This window comes from Mugil cephalus, chromosome 22 (genome assembly GCF_022458985.1).
Source record: "Mugil cephalus isolate CIBA_MC_2020 chromosome 22, CIBA_Mcephalus_1.1, whole genome shotgun sequence".
Taxonomy (NCBI): domain Eukaryota; kingdom Metazoa; phylum Chordata; class Actinopteri; order Mugiliformes; family Mugilidae; genus Mugil; species Mugil cephalus.
Window position 1 is genome coordinate 18,799,149 of NC_061791.1, and position 15,392 is coordinate 18,814,540.

The following is a 15,392-nucleotide window of genomic DNA, read 5'->3' on the forward strand; positions in this document are numbered from 1 at the left end:
CCTTACGTTATTACGGAGGGGAAGAGTCTTAATCGGGTTAGCTCAGACGCACACTGTGCTGTCGGACAAATCTCTTCACCTGTGGGTCATGTCTGAGCAGAATTATTCATGAATACCAACATTTGTGGAGTGCAATTTAATTTGAGTCCACTTACTTATGCGTTGGTTAAAGCAACTGATTTGTATCTCACATTTGGGTGATTTGTAGTTTTACAAACGAAAAAACCTAAAACCTTGCCCAACTATAGTCAGCCTGAGATGTCTTCGGAGGAAAATGCATTTCATGTTGGTATCCCAACGTCTTGCTCTGAATCGTTAACTCGCTGAAACCTCACTGAAATAATCAAATTAAACAACTATAAAAGGAAAATTTAAAATGTTAAATTAACTATCTCATCCAGCTGCCATTAGTCTGAGACATAGATGAGATGAGCCATTAATATTGTACATATGGCGCTACAATCAGAAGGTGATTCGCATTAAGACACAGCTCACCTGGCTTTGTGTAAAATTCACAAATACACCTACAGTATATTTCCCCTAACGCTTAAACACTTAACAAATTGCTTGCACACTTCAATTAGCAGATTTTATGGCTTTTTTCTTGATCGCCTGAATTGTGTCATCCTGTTGAGCTACTGAATAAGCTGATATGGAAAATATCTATGTTCTTCATATAATGTGACTATCATTATAATATTATCATGTATTTTACTTGGACTCCCTCTAAATGTTGCGTGCTTTCTACGTTAAATCATGTCGACCTTGGTTCTGGGACAAACAATATTTGCTTTCTGTCCAAGCAAGCAGTAATGAAGAGAGTAGCCAGTGGACACCAGTGCACACGTTGAGCCTCTTAGCTGCTTCTAACAAATAACCTTGGGTTACATAACAGCAAACAACAAGCCCGAGGACTGGCTGCACACAAAGCACATCACTCATATTTCTATCACACTCCTGTAGTAGCCCCTGTTGCTATTGGTAACTGCGACAGATGGCTGATGGGATTGAGATTGTGATGAAGCTCCCTGGAGTTGAGTGCTGTCAGCCAGCCGAGGATTCCGCCGAAGAAAGAATCCAGAGAAATCTGTGAGGAACAGAAGACATATCTTCCTCCTCCTATCCGCCACTCCACATTTCCTCCCCACCTATCACAATCAATCGTCGGTCCCGCCAGCCGCAGTTAGCCTCGATGCCCGCAGCCTCTGAGTGCATAAAAAAGGCCGGCGATATCTTCCCCCTTCTGGTCTTCAGCCAGAACAAAATAACCACTAATTTCACATTTTCACACCTCAAGTGTTTGGCTGATGAGTCACTCACATAGAGGGCAGTGGTAGACTGCTTCAAGACCTGCTATTAATGATCCATTACAGCGAGGGTGTGTTGGCTTCAATATGAGCACTTAACTGCAGGATGAAGTCATACATTATGTGCAATGCACTTAAACCTCCTCATATCAAAGGCATATAATTATACATACCGCTGGTTTGTCATTTGCATTTGATGTGTTAAATAAGCGCTCTAACATGGATTTTTCCCCCCAACACCTCTGTACCAGGCAGTGTAACAATGTAGGCTTAAAGCTCTTTGTCAATTTGCACAGCAAAGAAAGGGATAAAAGACTCATACTTCATTTGTGTGATCCAAAATGGCTCTCTTAAATTACAAAAGAAAGCCATGCATAGTCGTGGCACGTATCAGAGTTCTCCAGATACAAATGTTTCGTCACTTCTAAATAACTTGGATAGAATCTTTGTCATGTCAATTTTTATTTAGCAGGCACAAGGAACAAATGGTTTGCTGATCTAGATGCATCGGAAAGCTAATCTTCCTCTGCAGTGGGCGGGTGGAGGACACCAGTGCTGGACGGGTTGGCTTAGTTACAGGTTAAGTCATTTTACCTTTACAGTGCAGCTCTGATTGTTATTTTGAAGACTACGATAGCTTTAGAGAATCATATGCGGGAGGGGCATGCCACTGGAAATGGAAAACGAGGTTTATTACAAGTTAAGTCCTTCTTTGTAGTTCAGATCATCTTTTAAATCTGTTATCAGTGAAACTGCTCCGATCTCAGAGAGGATCAGACTGCAGTTTATTCATTCATTAATTTTCCATAACCGCTTGTCCTCTGGAGGGTCGGCGCCTATCCCAGCTGTCATTGGGCGAGAAGTGGAGTACACCCTGGACAGGTGGCCAGTCCATCACGGTGCTAACACGGAGACAAACAACCATTCATACTCACATGCACATCTTTGGCCAAATTAGAATCACCAATGAACCTAATGAGCATGCCTGTGGACGGCTGGAGGAAGCCGGAGAACCTGGAGAGAATTCACGAAGACACACAGGAAAGCCCTAATCAGCCGATGCATTCGAACCCAGAACCTTCTAGCTGCGAGGCATCGGTGCTAACCACCACTGCGCTGCGTCACCCAAACATAAAGTCCATTCAAGTTAAAAGGTCAAATTTAAAACTGTTCCTCACTGCTGAACGGAAACTGCACATACACAACGCGCGACACTATGGTTGTTAATGTTTTGTCAGCCGTGGTGTAATGTGGTGTTATTTTCACTGTAGCATTTGTACCTAGATGGTAGCCCTCTCTGGAATCCCTGGATCTAAATACCCTGACTTAACTACCTCTAGTTTGGTGCACATTTGAAATGGGAAGTGAAACTCATCTGAACAGACAATTTATATCATCATTTTATTCAGTCCATTAAAGGAAGTGATACTGCTCCGTAACTCAATTCAACGGGTGGTAACACTGTAGTCATTTTGCCAACAGTTCATTGACAATTCACTTTTCTCCAAGTGGGAGATATTGTCTGTCAGGCAATTAAAACGTCACACGCTCATTGTTCCCACATGGCTCAGTTTGAACACCATGAATACTTCAAGTAATCAACTTCATTTATAGTTCCAGTTCATCTGGACTGATCCATAGGTTTGTTCAAAACCTGCTCATCTTTTTTGACCTGTCTGACTTATTTTTAGCACTGTCATGTTTTTTCCAGTTACTAAACCAGCACAATGGTCCAAATATTCAGCCATGTGGAATAAAAAAGCAGTTTCATTTAAAGTGTGGCCTGAAGTTAATTTGGCGAAACAGTACTATTTAAAACCTCACTGGTCCAAGATAATTGGCACAGGTCTGCCAGCAACTCTGTCCCCTGGCTTATTTATTTCTGGCAATTAAAGTCAGGATCCACACTTAGTTTGTCAGTGGTATATTGATGTGCCCAAACCTCCGATACTACCTGGGGATGTGGAAGAAAAAGGGCGAGGAAAGAGTGAGGAAACGGCCACATATGATGCATCTATGCATTATGTATTATATGCCTTCACTTACAAGATTGTACATTGCAGTGTGGACTTATTATGTCACAAATAAGCGGCGACACAAACAGGTCACATAAACAGGCAGGGTAGTTAACGTGCACTGCCTCACTTAACCTGAGCCCCACTGAAGATTGAATTCTCCAGTCAATTTGCATCGGAGTCTGGTCCCACCGAGAGTCGAAAAATAATTTGTTTGATGTTGCTAAAGCTCCATCCAGAATTTCATGCAACAATTTCATTCAAAACTCATTCCCAAGTGAGTTCCCATCATCGGAATTCTACTTAGGGACCAATTTAACCGGAAGACAAAAGAAACAAGAAACATCCCATCATGGCAACAGGGACGCTTTGTTACACTTCTGTTCTTTCTGGCTCTGTGTGCTGGACACAACTTTGTCCATGTTCCACAGTATCCACCAGCTCAAACAGTCCCATCCTTCATTGCTTGTCCTCACAGACATTAGCTCAGTGATGGAGCCGTCGAGCTTTGGGTCTGATCCGAGTGTCAACATCATGCTGCTCCAGACACACGTAGACTATATAACATATTCTTCGCAATATAATAATATAACACTAAATACATGTTATTTTACAACCAAAGAAGTAGTTTCTGGTAACAGAACAGATGCATGTAAGGGTTTTCTATGGTTTATATTCTAATATGTAGAAATGAGTCACAAAATAGAAAGAAGTTGCAATTTTTGTCACAAAATAAACAAAATGACTCTTAATAGACAGAAGACAAAATCTTTACTGATGCTGAAACAAAATTTCCACATAATTAAAAAATACACATGATTAAAATAAAAAAAAGAAAGTCATTCATGGAGAAAATTTAAATGTAGTCCGTATGTGAAGAGCTAGAGTGAAACCTGAAATCATCACTGGTAACAACTGATGTGGGAAAACAAGGCAGTCCTCCAACATAAACTAGTACGTCGTTCTGATTTTGTTTCACACTGACGAATGTTCTGCACGAGCGTGAGCAGCCAGTGACAGTTGGTCCAGCAGAGGTAATGACATTAGCTGCTGTTAGGAAATTACACCTCTGAATCACCCAGCACCCAAACAGCTCAGAGACACGCTGGAACGGCTCTTTTTATTTTGCTCGTATTTTGAAAGAAAGCCTTGGCAACAGCACGTGTGAATCTTGCATCGCAATCTACACTGCCAATAAAGAACCTCTCAGCATATGCCACACTGCACGGCAGATTTCACAGTGTCTGCATACCAGGGTAACAGGCACACTCCACAGACAGCCAAAAAAACACACAACAGCGATAAAGTCCACAGTTTGTTGACTCACCAAAGGAACAGTATCAGGAGTTAAGGAGGCAGGCAGAGCAGGAGGATGGCTGCCTCTTCCATGGGCTTTGCTCCGGCTGAAGGCAGCAGTGCTGCTTGTGCAAGCGCCGCTGAACAGCCCTCCCTTCCTCCCTCTCTCTTTTTTTTTTCTCTCATGCGCTGCCTGCACTACCACTGTTCCACTCTCTTCAGACAGATGTGTCAATGTTGGAGTGGCACCCTGCAAGAACAGCCCCACAAGGCTGCCCAACGAAGGCAGCTGAGCCAGGAAAAGAGTATGGGTAGCGTGCTGAGATTCAATTGCCTTTAAGGGTATGACTCTAACATCGTCCGTGTATTTAAGCGTTTTATTATCTATTTGGATCACGCACCGCCGTGCTCCCTCATAAAGTCTGCTAGGTGGTATTAACAACGGAGCCTTTAACAGACACTGTTTATGAGGCTTTTCTTGAGCATAATCAATGCTCTGTGTACTTGTGGCAGTGCAGTTACACATTATGTCTAAAATCGTAAATGTTCTGATGCTTTATTGTCCTTGTTGCCAATGTCTAGACTGGTCAGAGCAGGACACCATAATGTGGATCATCAACTTATGTTGATGTGTTATTGTCTAGAACGTTATCAGCAGTGTGAAGGACCACAATGGAAATAAGACAGAAATGTCACTTGATACATTCAGTCATGTTTGTGCCTGCTTGATGAACACAAGTCCAATAGTCCGAGTGAAACTTCTCATTCTGTCTAGCATCCAAGCCAGCACCTATATGCTGGGGTCCTAGAAGTTAAATGCTATAATTAGCATCTGATGGATGGATGAATGAACAGCTCCTCAAAAGTGAAGACAAAGCAAGAAGACTCACCTGGTGGCTGACTTCAGCATAGGTCATGAGCTCCATCCTTTGGCCAAGGATCATTTCTATCATTTTAGGTACTATAATATAATATAATGCTCTTGTTCAAGTTTCCATTCCAAACAGAATGATTCATGATGACTGTTGCAAATGGCAGTTGCCACGTTAATTGTTCCATGAAGCAGTCCCGTAAGGCGTGAGTTTAGGGAAAACAGTGTATAATCCAACATTTCTGTGTAGCTGATGGACGTAGAGCAGTATTATTCAAATGAAAGCCTAAAGGAACACTCAACGGATCATACTGCGCAGACTCTGGCTCCAAGCTCACAACATGGCACTGCCCGTATCCCTGGAATTATAGCATCAGTTTTAGGTGGGTGTGGAAAAATGCTGTAAACTAAGAATGCTTTCAAAAATATAAATAATGAATGAATAAATAATGATACAAAATGGAAGGATTTGAGGAAGCCTACATCCACAGAAATTCAGTGATTAGTTCTCCAAGATGTTTGGAACAAGCTGAGTACCTTCAGAAACTGTGTGTAAGTGTACCTAGAAGAATTGATGGCGTCTTGAAGGCAAAGGGTGGTCACACCAAATATTGATTTAATTCAGATTTCTCTTCTGTTCATTCACTGCATTTTGTCAATTGATGAAAATAAACTATTAACACTTCCATTTTGGAAAGAATTCTTAGTTTACAGCAGTCTCTTCACACTTGCCTAAAGCTTTTGCACAGTATTGTTAATCCAGTCTATTGTCAGAAGACCATGTCTGGCCAAGTATTGATGTGAATTCATTCATTTTCCATGGACACAAGTTCTATATGAAAGACCAAGGGGTTACATAAGTCATGGTTACAAAAGTCAGTGGTCAATTATGTGGCATTTGGATCAAATGTTGGACCCACAGTCTAACCAATAAACCATTGGCAGTCTACATCCACAGGTATTCAACTGTACACTGTCTATAGAATACAGCCGAGAACAGATTTGGTAGCATATCATAACAAGTCTACACCACTACAAAGCAAGGTCATGTAGCAACCTAAATCCAGTTTTTGACTGGATTTAGGTTGCTATACACTACATATGCTTGCAGCTTAAGTTAGCAAATAACAAACAGCCTTGATGTAAATTCTCCTATCCCCATGTAACATCATCAAAACTCATTTACATACAAAGCGGATTAAGAGATTAAAATTCCAGCACAGGTGTGAATATTTTGCCGCTTTGTGATGTTTGCTGTGGCAAAGAGCTTCTGTTCATGTTTTAAGTTGGAAAGCAGCTGCGTAGCTTTTGTGTATACTTTCAGCAGGAGCGCGAGACACACTTTTCTGTCCAATGGATATACTTTGATATCATCTTTACAGATGCATGTCCTATGGAAGTGCCTTCATTTCTTTCAACAGCTGAAAACCCTTTTAAGCTGCGAAGTGAATATGTACTTCTTAAAGCTGTGTGATTCTTGCGGCTATAGCGCACTGCTCCTTTATTCTGCACCATTTTTCTGTCACTTAGCTATTTCCAGAACAGATGCCGTGGGTGTGAAGCTTTTAAAATTCAAAGAATGTATCACTCATTAAACATGTATACTCTTTGCTCCTAGCTGGAACCTTACAAACAACCTTACAAACAACCAAAAGAGGTAACACACTGCCTCAACAGAGATCACGGATCACAGAGACTGCGGTGGGAATGAAGACTGAACATTGGTGTTCTTTCAAGTGAGTTTTGTTTGGGTGCTGTACTGTTTAAAGCTATTTCAAAAGCTTTTCCAGTTTGCTCAGTGGAAGGTTCCGAAAAAACACTGACTGTGATCAAAGCAGACGCATCTAAGAATGGATGTATCATTTCATTCTGGTACTGTAACTGTCATTTATGTGAGACAAGCTCCTATAGACCCTGGTTTGGGACCCTCTTCATTAGACAATTCCAAACAACTACAATAATAAGTAAATTTGGAAAACGTCATCGTTGAAGAATGTCCAACAAAGCTAGAAATCCCTTAGCAATGTACTAGTCCAGAGGCTAGGTAGCCTACTTGTAGGGTTTGAGAATGTGGTGTGAACTCTGAGCTCAAGGTGTCTGGAAGCTGAAATATTTAAATGAAAATTAGAGTTCAGGCTGAAAAAATAACCAGAAGATTGTCATCCACCATTTTAAAATAAAAATATTGAACTGTCATTGGTTCTGTCACTTCTGTCACAAGGGTGTCACCACCCTTTGGAAACGTCAGTCAAAGGAGTTGGCCATATCCAGTCTGTCTATCCTTTAATGACAGTGTTACTGTCGCCCCATTTTCTTCTTTGCAATCGTCTGCAGTTTCTGTAAGAGACTACAAAACCTCCGGAACAACAGATCTGATGCAGATTCATCTCCTAGACATTGCATTTCGATACAACAAAATTCAAACATCAGATCTGTTTTGAAGGAAATGTGTTCGCAGCTTATTTATGTGATCTGTTCTACACTGCATTTAATCACTGTTTGTGGCATGTTTTAAGGGCTTTCTGAAAAGCAGCAGAATGGACCAACTGAGCAACAAAAGCAGACAGGGCTTTCAGAATTTGGGTGTTAAAGAGACACCTTCAAAGAAGAGGTCAAAATGAGATGCTGTCTCAGTGTACGTTTTTTAAAGCCTAAAGCATCCCAGCAGCCCATCTGGCTTCCAATATAAACTCCGTATAGAGTACAAGATCCGACTACCTTTCACAACCGAGCTCCATCATCTATCTGTCTATCTGAACTTGTCCAGGTATACGCACCCTCCCATACCTTCACATGCAACTTGTTGCACCACATTCCCGAGGTTCTATCTTGGTATTGGTATTCAAAGCTTTCTGTAGGCTTTAGAACACTCACCCACCTGATATCCGAAACAGAGACTGACCACATTCAAATGCAGCATGCTCCAAACTCATCTTTCTAAAATAGCTCACTCGCTTTTCTTTTATTTTACTGTATTGCAGGTTTATTCATATGATGTTTTATGTAAAGTGTCCTTGAATGCTCTGAAAGGTGCCCACAGATGAAATGTATTATTTTAATTTTTGCTTTTTATTCTTATTCTAGTAGATGCCCAACATATAGCTATGAACCTGTAGACGAGTATAATGTGGTTAATTAAAATAACGGTGTAATTTTGCCTTGCCTGAACCTAACCATTTATGGGATTCCAAATTGCTGACCTATAGCGTGAGACTTTCTATACCTTTTATCGACCCCAACCACCTCTTACTAACAGTTTAAACTGCTGAACAGAATCTTTCTGTAACATTTTACAGGTGAACATAGAAAAGTATACACTGCAAGGTTCAGCACCAAGAATAGTCTGATATTTGGGACAAGTAATGGTTTGTTTTTCTTCTTCCATTTCTTCAAGACAGCAGTAAAAGGCACGGTCTTGAGAAGTGATAAAATTTGAACTTGAGGGTTCAAAGGTTGGTCTGATGAGTTTGAAGGAGTATCCTGCACTTAGGCTACTACTGTGGATAGAGAGTGTGTGGTGCATTAAGAAATAAAGGCAAGAGCCACAGTTCAGCAGTAGGGGAAAAAGACAGGTCAAGAGGACATGGAAAGTGAAAAAAAACACTAGCTGAGACACTGTTGTTTCAATGTACACAAAGAGCAGGATAGATGTGTGTGTGTGTGTGGGCATGGATGTGGCAAAAGAAAGCTCAGTACACAACAGCACTCAAACACATTTTCAGCCCTGCTAGTAAGGCTTTTATTTTTTTATGTCCCCGTTTTCAAGTCAACTAATGGTACCTTTAAACGGGGTCACAGAGATGTTGACAAGAACTGCCACTTTTTGAAACCACTCAACCTTTTGATCAAAACAACAATGGCAGTCCAGGAAATGTTGAGACCCTTTCTACTAATCAGAGGGCAGTTCAACCTTTTTATTTCACGGCTGAATTCAAGTCCGCTCATTTTCCTATACACATCACGGAAGCAATCTTACAAGGTGGAACCATAGACTTTTGAAAAAAAAAATGGACCACATGTCTCGACTTCCTCCTAGTGGCCACTAGCACATTCAGTAGCCTATCCCAGCTCTCACTGGTTGAGAGGTCACCAGTCTATCACAGGGCTAACACAGAGACAAACAACCATTCACACTCACACCTATGGTCAATTTAGAATCACCAATTAACGAGCATGTCTTTAGAGGGTGGGAACAAACTAAAGTACCTGGTGGAAACCCAAACAGACACAGGGAGAAGATACAGAAAGCCTGAGTTGGACTTGAACCCAGACCTTCTTGTTGGAAGGCATCAGTGCTAACCACCACACCATCCTTGGAAGAAAAAATAAATAAACAAAAAGGATTGTATTTTAGTGTTTTAGTTTGCAGCCAGACACCAGGGGGCACCAAGGGAGCTCCACATGCTTTGGCTTCACTTTTGAGAAGCTGTCATCTAAACTCCACATCATATCTGTAGTTAAAGATGAATCGCTAAGAGCTCCACAGGAGGAAAAAGAGGGTGCTGCCATCTTGCCACCAGTGGTGACCAATCAAAATCCTTCATCCAATATGATGCTAGGAGTTTCACCAATCCGCTGGAAACTGTACACACCGGATATGTGACAAGATAATAAGTAAAATGATACATGGACATATTCTGCGTGGTCACACATTTAGAGCAGGCAGGTGGTAGATGAAACCGAGTCTCCACCCCAGTCACTACTGTGTCACATTACTGCGTCTGGTTGCAAATTATGTGGAAAGTGTATGTGTCCTGCATCTTTGTATATATAGTAAGAAGGGTCTTGATGATACACTTACTAAGTGTTTTTACAATTAATGTTTGGATCGCTTGTATAATCTTGTTCGTATCATATCATGCTCATATACTGCATGAATGCTTCATCCAGATGTATGCATACATTCATCTCATTCGTTTTGCTCCTCCTCTCCCTTTGCCACCATTAATCTGTTGGTTTCAGGCTGTGGGTTCTGGAAAGCGTCTTGTGACAGTTTTGGATTGTTTAAACTATATAGCTAAAATTAAATTCAATAGATAAGGTGGAAAAACCAAAATGAATAATAAATAGTGCAACTACTGTCAGTAGGTAGTCACTGTTGCTGACCAAGAATAACCCACAAGCCTATGAGGGATGCTATGACCCAGCCATCTGCTCATAAACCAACTGTCAATGTTCCTCAGGCCTTTACATCTGTCATATTCTCCCAACACAGTGTCTATGAAAATGGACTGATCCCCGTATTGCAGAATTATACTGGATTATACTGTGTCCAGCTGGAAAATTTACACAACTAAAGCATCACAAAACACTATTCACATATAATTCTTACTGGAAGCAGCCCAGTAGCAGTGCAGGAATCTGAGTCAGGCTCAGCTCTGAGCTCCACGCCCCCCTGAGAACAGACACGAGGTGGGGAAAAAGGTGTTCATGTGCCCTGCTTATGTGCAGCAGTTAGCCACTTTGCCATGCTCTTCACACACATTAACTCTATTTTAGGGCTGTCACGTTTAATTCACGTTACCAAGACAACAGGTGAAATGTCCGCTGTGCTTATCGATGTGTGTGAGAGAGTCAGGGGAAGGGAGGCAGCTGAAGTTACATGAGTAGAAAAATTATTTAACCTGAATTTTTTAACAAGGGCACTCAAAAGCCTTGCACTTATTTGTCACTCTGGGTTTATTGAGAGTCGTAGTGGACTGTGACTACTGAGGTATTAAACTCAGTTTTGTTATGTGTTAACAGCAATCACAAGCCCCTGTCTTTAGTTAAGTGAGTAAGTAAGAAGCACAAGTACGTAAGAAGACTGCAGTTATGTACAATGTTCTCTCTTTTTGTTTTCTCTACATGTGTCTTTCTTTTAATGTCTAACTTGCCTCTAACTCGACACTATAGAGTAGCAATGTTTACTGTACTGTATGGCAATGGTTATTGTAAAGCCTATGAAAGCTGTGCCAGTTAAAATGGAAGCGGAAGTCAGATTTCAAATCATAGCTTTCTGTTTTAGCTGCAGGTCCAGGTAGCATAGGACGGCTTCTTGTTCCAGACCGACTGAGGCGCGTGTGTTACTGATCTATGGCATACACTATGAATTAGTGTTTACACTTATGCTGTTTGATGACACCAAGTACAAACAAAACTCCATTAAGAACACTTTTTACACTGGATTCTTAGTGACACAAACACTTTTCGGGATACAATTCTTTTCTATGCATGCACAACAGAAGATATGTAAGGTAAGATATTTGTTCAATAATCACCAGCTCACTATAAATTATTCTGCTTAGAACATGGCCTACATGACCTACAACTAAATTATTCAATAACATGACATAAATAATGATCTAAAGAGATTTTACTTGTGTAAAATAAGCAGTTTGTAGGATGTTATGAGGTGTGCTGTTGGTTGCTGTTGGTTGCCAGGAGCTGTGGTGGTCTATCGAGCAATAAACTATTGGTGATTGACCAATCAGAATCGAGTACTGAGTAATAATATACAGTATATGCACAACCATGGTCCACCTCACAGGGAAACTAATCCTCCTGATTTAGTGCTTTAAAAAACTGCAACAGACTTGTCAGGTAGTTATCCATACTGGGGTAGAGAGAAAAATGGGGGTGACAGTTGAGACCCAGTACAGGAGCTAATTCTCACCCCTGGGTGACTCTGTAGAATAGCACAACCCTGCAAAGAAACTGTTACATCACATTCTACTGTGTGCATTGATATATCGCTGGTGGTGGCTAATTAGCAGCCAATGAGTCTGCTCTAGCTACACATCTCTTTTACAGCGGTGTGTGGAACCCACAACAACCTCTGGCACTTCCTTTTGTGTTGCTTGGCAACAAAGGCAGAATGAGCCTTCTGTGTACAAATGGATGCATGACTGTGTTTTAAAGCTTCCCTGGGAGCTGGTCTGAGAACAGCAACTTGACAGCTGTGCAGAGGAGGAAGAGGAGGAGGAAGAGGAGGAGAGGAAGGAAAAATATAACATGGATAAGAATTACATTCCTGAAAAGTGAGTCTGTTCATCTGTCTGTATGATGCTTAGGGCAGAACACTGTCAATCAAAACCCGTTTATTCTTTTGCATCATGTGATGTTTGGACTGTCCAATTGTGTGACATTGTTCTGTGTTCATGAGCTGAATCTCGGAAAAAGGGAAAAGTGACTTTTGTGCCAACAAACGTCTGGGGCACAGACAAATGAAGACCATGAAATGCATTTCCCACAACGAAATGAAGGCAGCGAATTGGAAGTAAATACAACACAATTACAGCATCATTACTGCTTCCATTTGTAATGCTTCAGGCAACGCAAACGACTCAGGCAGGACTCTGGTGAGCTTTCTATGACAAAGCAGCATCTTCCTGCATAAACTGGAAGTGTGCGTCTCGTGCTGTTAAACTAAGATGGGATTATCATGGCATTATAAAGAGCCGCTGTGGGAGTTGTGAACCGACAGTGTTGGGGAGTAATAGACTACATGTACCAGTGTTACATTAGAATAGAAATTATGTGTAACTGTATTCTGTTACAGTTACAGTTTAAGCAGATGGTAATTAGAATACAGTTACATTGTTGAAATCAATGGCTTACATGTAGACTACGCAACCAAAGACTCTACAACAGTTAAAATATGTGAGTGATTAGTCAAGATAATGGGCTCAGAGCAGGAGCTGGAGCCGGAGCCAAGGCTCAGGCCCATCAGCTTAAACTCTGCTTGCCGGCAACCAACTACCTTTTAACATCCAATGATTCAATTTCCAACTTAAAAAAAAAAAAAACTCAAAGTAGGTTTATTTTTGTGTAAAAACAAAATAATAATCAATTTACAGCCACTGGAAGCCTTACCATGTTCAGCCTTTCCTTCCCTGCCTTCTCAATCATAATGATTTGACTGTAGTGCAGATTCAAAGCATTGCTCTTTGGAACAATACTTTTGCTTAAACTCAAACAGAGATTCAGATTTGGTCAAATCTTAAGCAACCTTTTGTGCCATTGTAATGTAGTAGAGTTGGCTTCCCTCCTTCCTCTCTCTGAGAGTCTCCATCTTTTCCACTGCCTTAAGTTTGCCGCATTTGCACAATACACAGACACAGTCGTTGTAATTTTAATATCAGACTGGGTTTTGTATTCATTAGGCTGCTCTAAAGAACACTTTGCTCGTTTTGCTCCCTGCGAATTTTAAAATTGGCTTGTTTTACTCTCCTCCCTCCTCTCTTGCCCTCTTTTCTCTTTCCGTCTCCCACTCTCCACTTTGTATGTGTAGTGTTTCTAGCTGTTTGTGTGTGTGCATGTGCGTGCGCATGCATGCTGGTGTGTGTGTGTGTGTGTGTGTGTGTGTGTGTGTGTGTGTGTGTGTGTGTGTGTGTGTGTGTGTGAGAAACCCTGCATGCCCCACACTTCCAGCCTCTGCTCTTCGGCAGCATCCTGTGAGGTTTGCAGTATTTTTAAACCCGCCTGCTACCCAGTACCCAGAGAGGGAGGATCTGAGCCACAAATTCATCCACACATGACAAGTCATAGTCCACTGAGGGATTCCAAACACCTCCACCAGATGCAAATTAAGACTCCAGTTTTTTTTCTTAAAAAAAAAAAAACTGTTTTAAATGCCTGCCACCTCGTTAAATAAAGTCATTAGTCTTACATAGCTGTTTACAGCAGAGTGCTGCAGAATTTTCTCACCAGTTTAGAACATTTTACCACATCACACATATTATAAATTGTTTTTAGTGCATGAATTTGCCTCTTTGAGCCATGCGTGCGACGGGACTTTTAATCTGGAGTGTCCTGACTGTGGATCGACTTTTTAGGAGGAAATTAGAAAAAAGAAAAAAAAAGAAAAACCCAGTGCTGTTTGCATTTAGCTCTGTTTGCTGTGCTTCACTAATAATGTGCATATTTACAAGAAATCTTCCCATTTCCCCGAGTACATTTGGCATGGCGTATATTTTAGCATGCCTTGAAGTTAATATAAGCGATAGATGATTTCAAAGCGTCCAAACGATGTGTACAAACTCAAAAAAAATTGGGTGAACATGCTTTCTTTCGTAGTGGAATGTGCTGCAGTGCAAAATCGTTGTTAAGCTTCATTAATCTCTGTCGTGTTTATTTTCATTACTGTAATGCTGTACTGTTTAATGGCCGAGACGTTGCTGCTAATGGTAGTTTAGTATATGTGATTGAATTAATCACACAGTCATAAAAGTCCCATCCTGTAAATAACTACAGCTGTGCATAAAGGGTTGCAAGTTGCCTCTTAATGTGTCTTGTGCTCGGTCCCCTGCAGAGGTCTGTGCCGTATTTAGCACTCTGGAAATTCTGTGCTGTTCTAAATGGCACCTACTAGGGTGCCACTTGAGGTATTTTTCATATTCGAAACTTTTGCAGACTCGGCAGGAAAAGCAAGCATCTCATCTCTGTTTGCCTTTGTTGCCAGGATTGAGAGGCGCGGTCACACATACAGCCGTTGTTTGCTGCATATTCCAAGACAAGCGTTTCTTTATTCACTCAACATTTTGAACTGTGGTCAGAGCAGATTCATTCGAAAACAGTATCCACACAGTATTTTTCCCTTGTTACTCATCTGCATATCAGGGAATGCAAGAAATAACATTTTTTTTTCCAACCTGTATTTTTAGATTAATATGAGTTATTCTTTCATCTACACAGGATAAAATGCTTTTCTGGAGTAAAGAAAATCCATCCTCAGACTCCTAAAGTCCTTTCAATGTCAAAATAATGCAAGCTTAAGGGAAGCTTTTTGTGGTAATTTGATATTTGGGAGATACAGACCTGGAGACATTAAAGTAACAAAATCAGAATTAAGTAAAAGGTCTTGTTTGAAACAGGAGAATTCTGTCTCATATGGTGACTGGCTGCAGTCTAAGTCAGTCTAAG

The 15,392-nt window shown here is 41.0% G+C and overlaps 1 protein-coding gene across 11 annotated transcripts in view; it reads right to left on the reverse strand.

The window, feature by feature from the left end:
• Nucleotides 1-15,392, reverse strand: part of plekha5 (pleckstrin homology domain containing, family A member 5) — a 183,435-nt gene that overhangs the window by 72,713 nt on the left and 95,330 nt on the right. For 2 of the 11 annotated variants that reach the window (XM_047574968.1, XM_047574966.1), the window contains exon 1: nucleotides 4,650-4,813. The exons of the other annotated variants lie outside the window; for them this stretch is intronic. The gene's annotated coding sequence lies outside the window, so the exon portion shown is untranslated. Of the gene's footprint in view, nucleotides 1-4,649; nucleotides 4,814-15,392 lie in introns of those variants that run through there. 11 annotated transcript variants of the gene reach the window in all.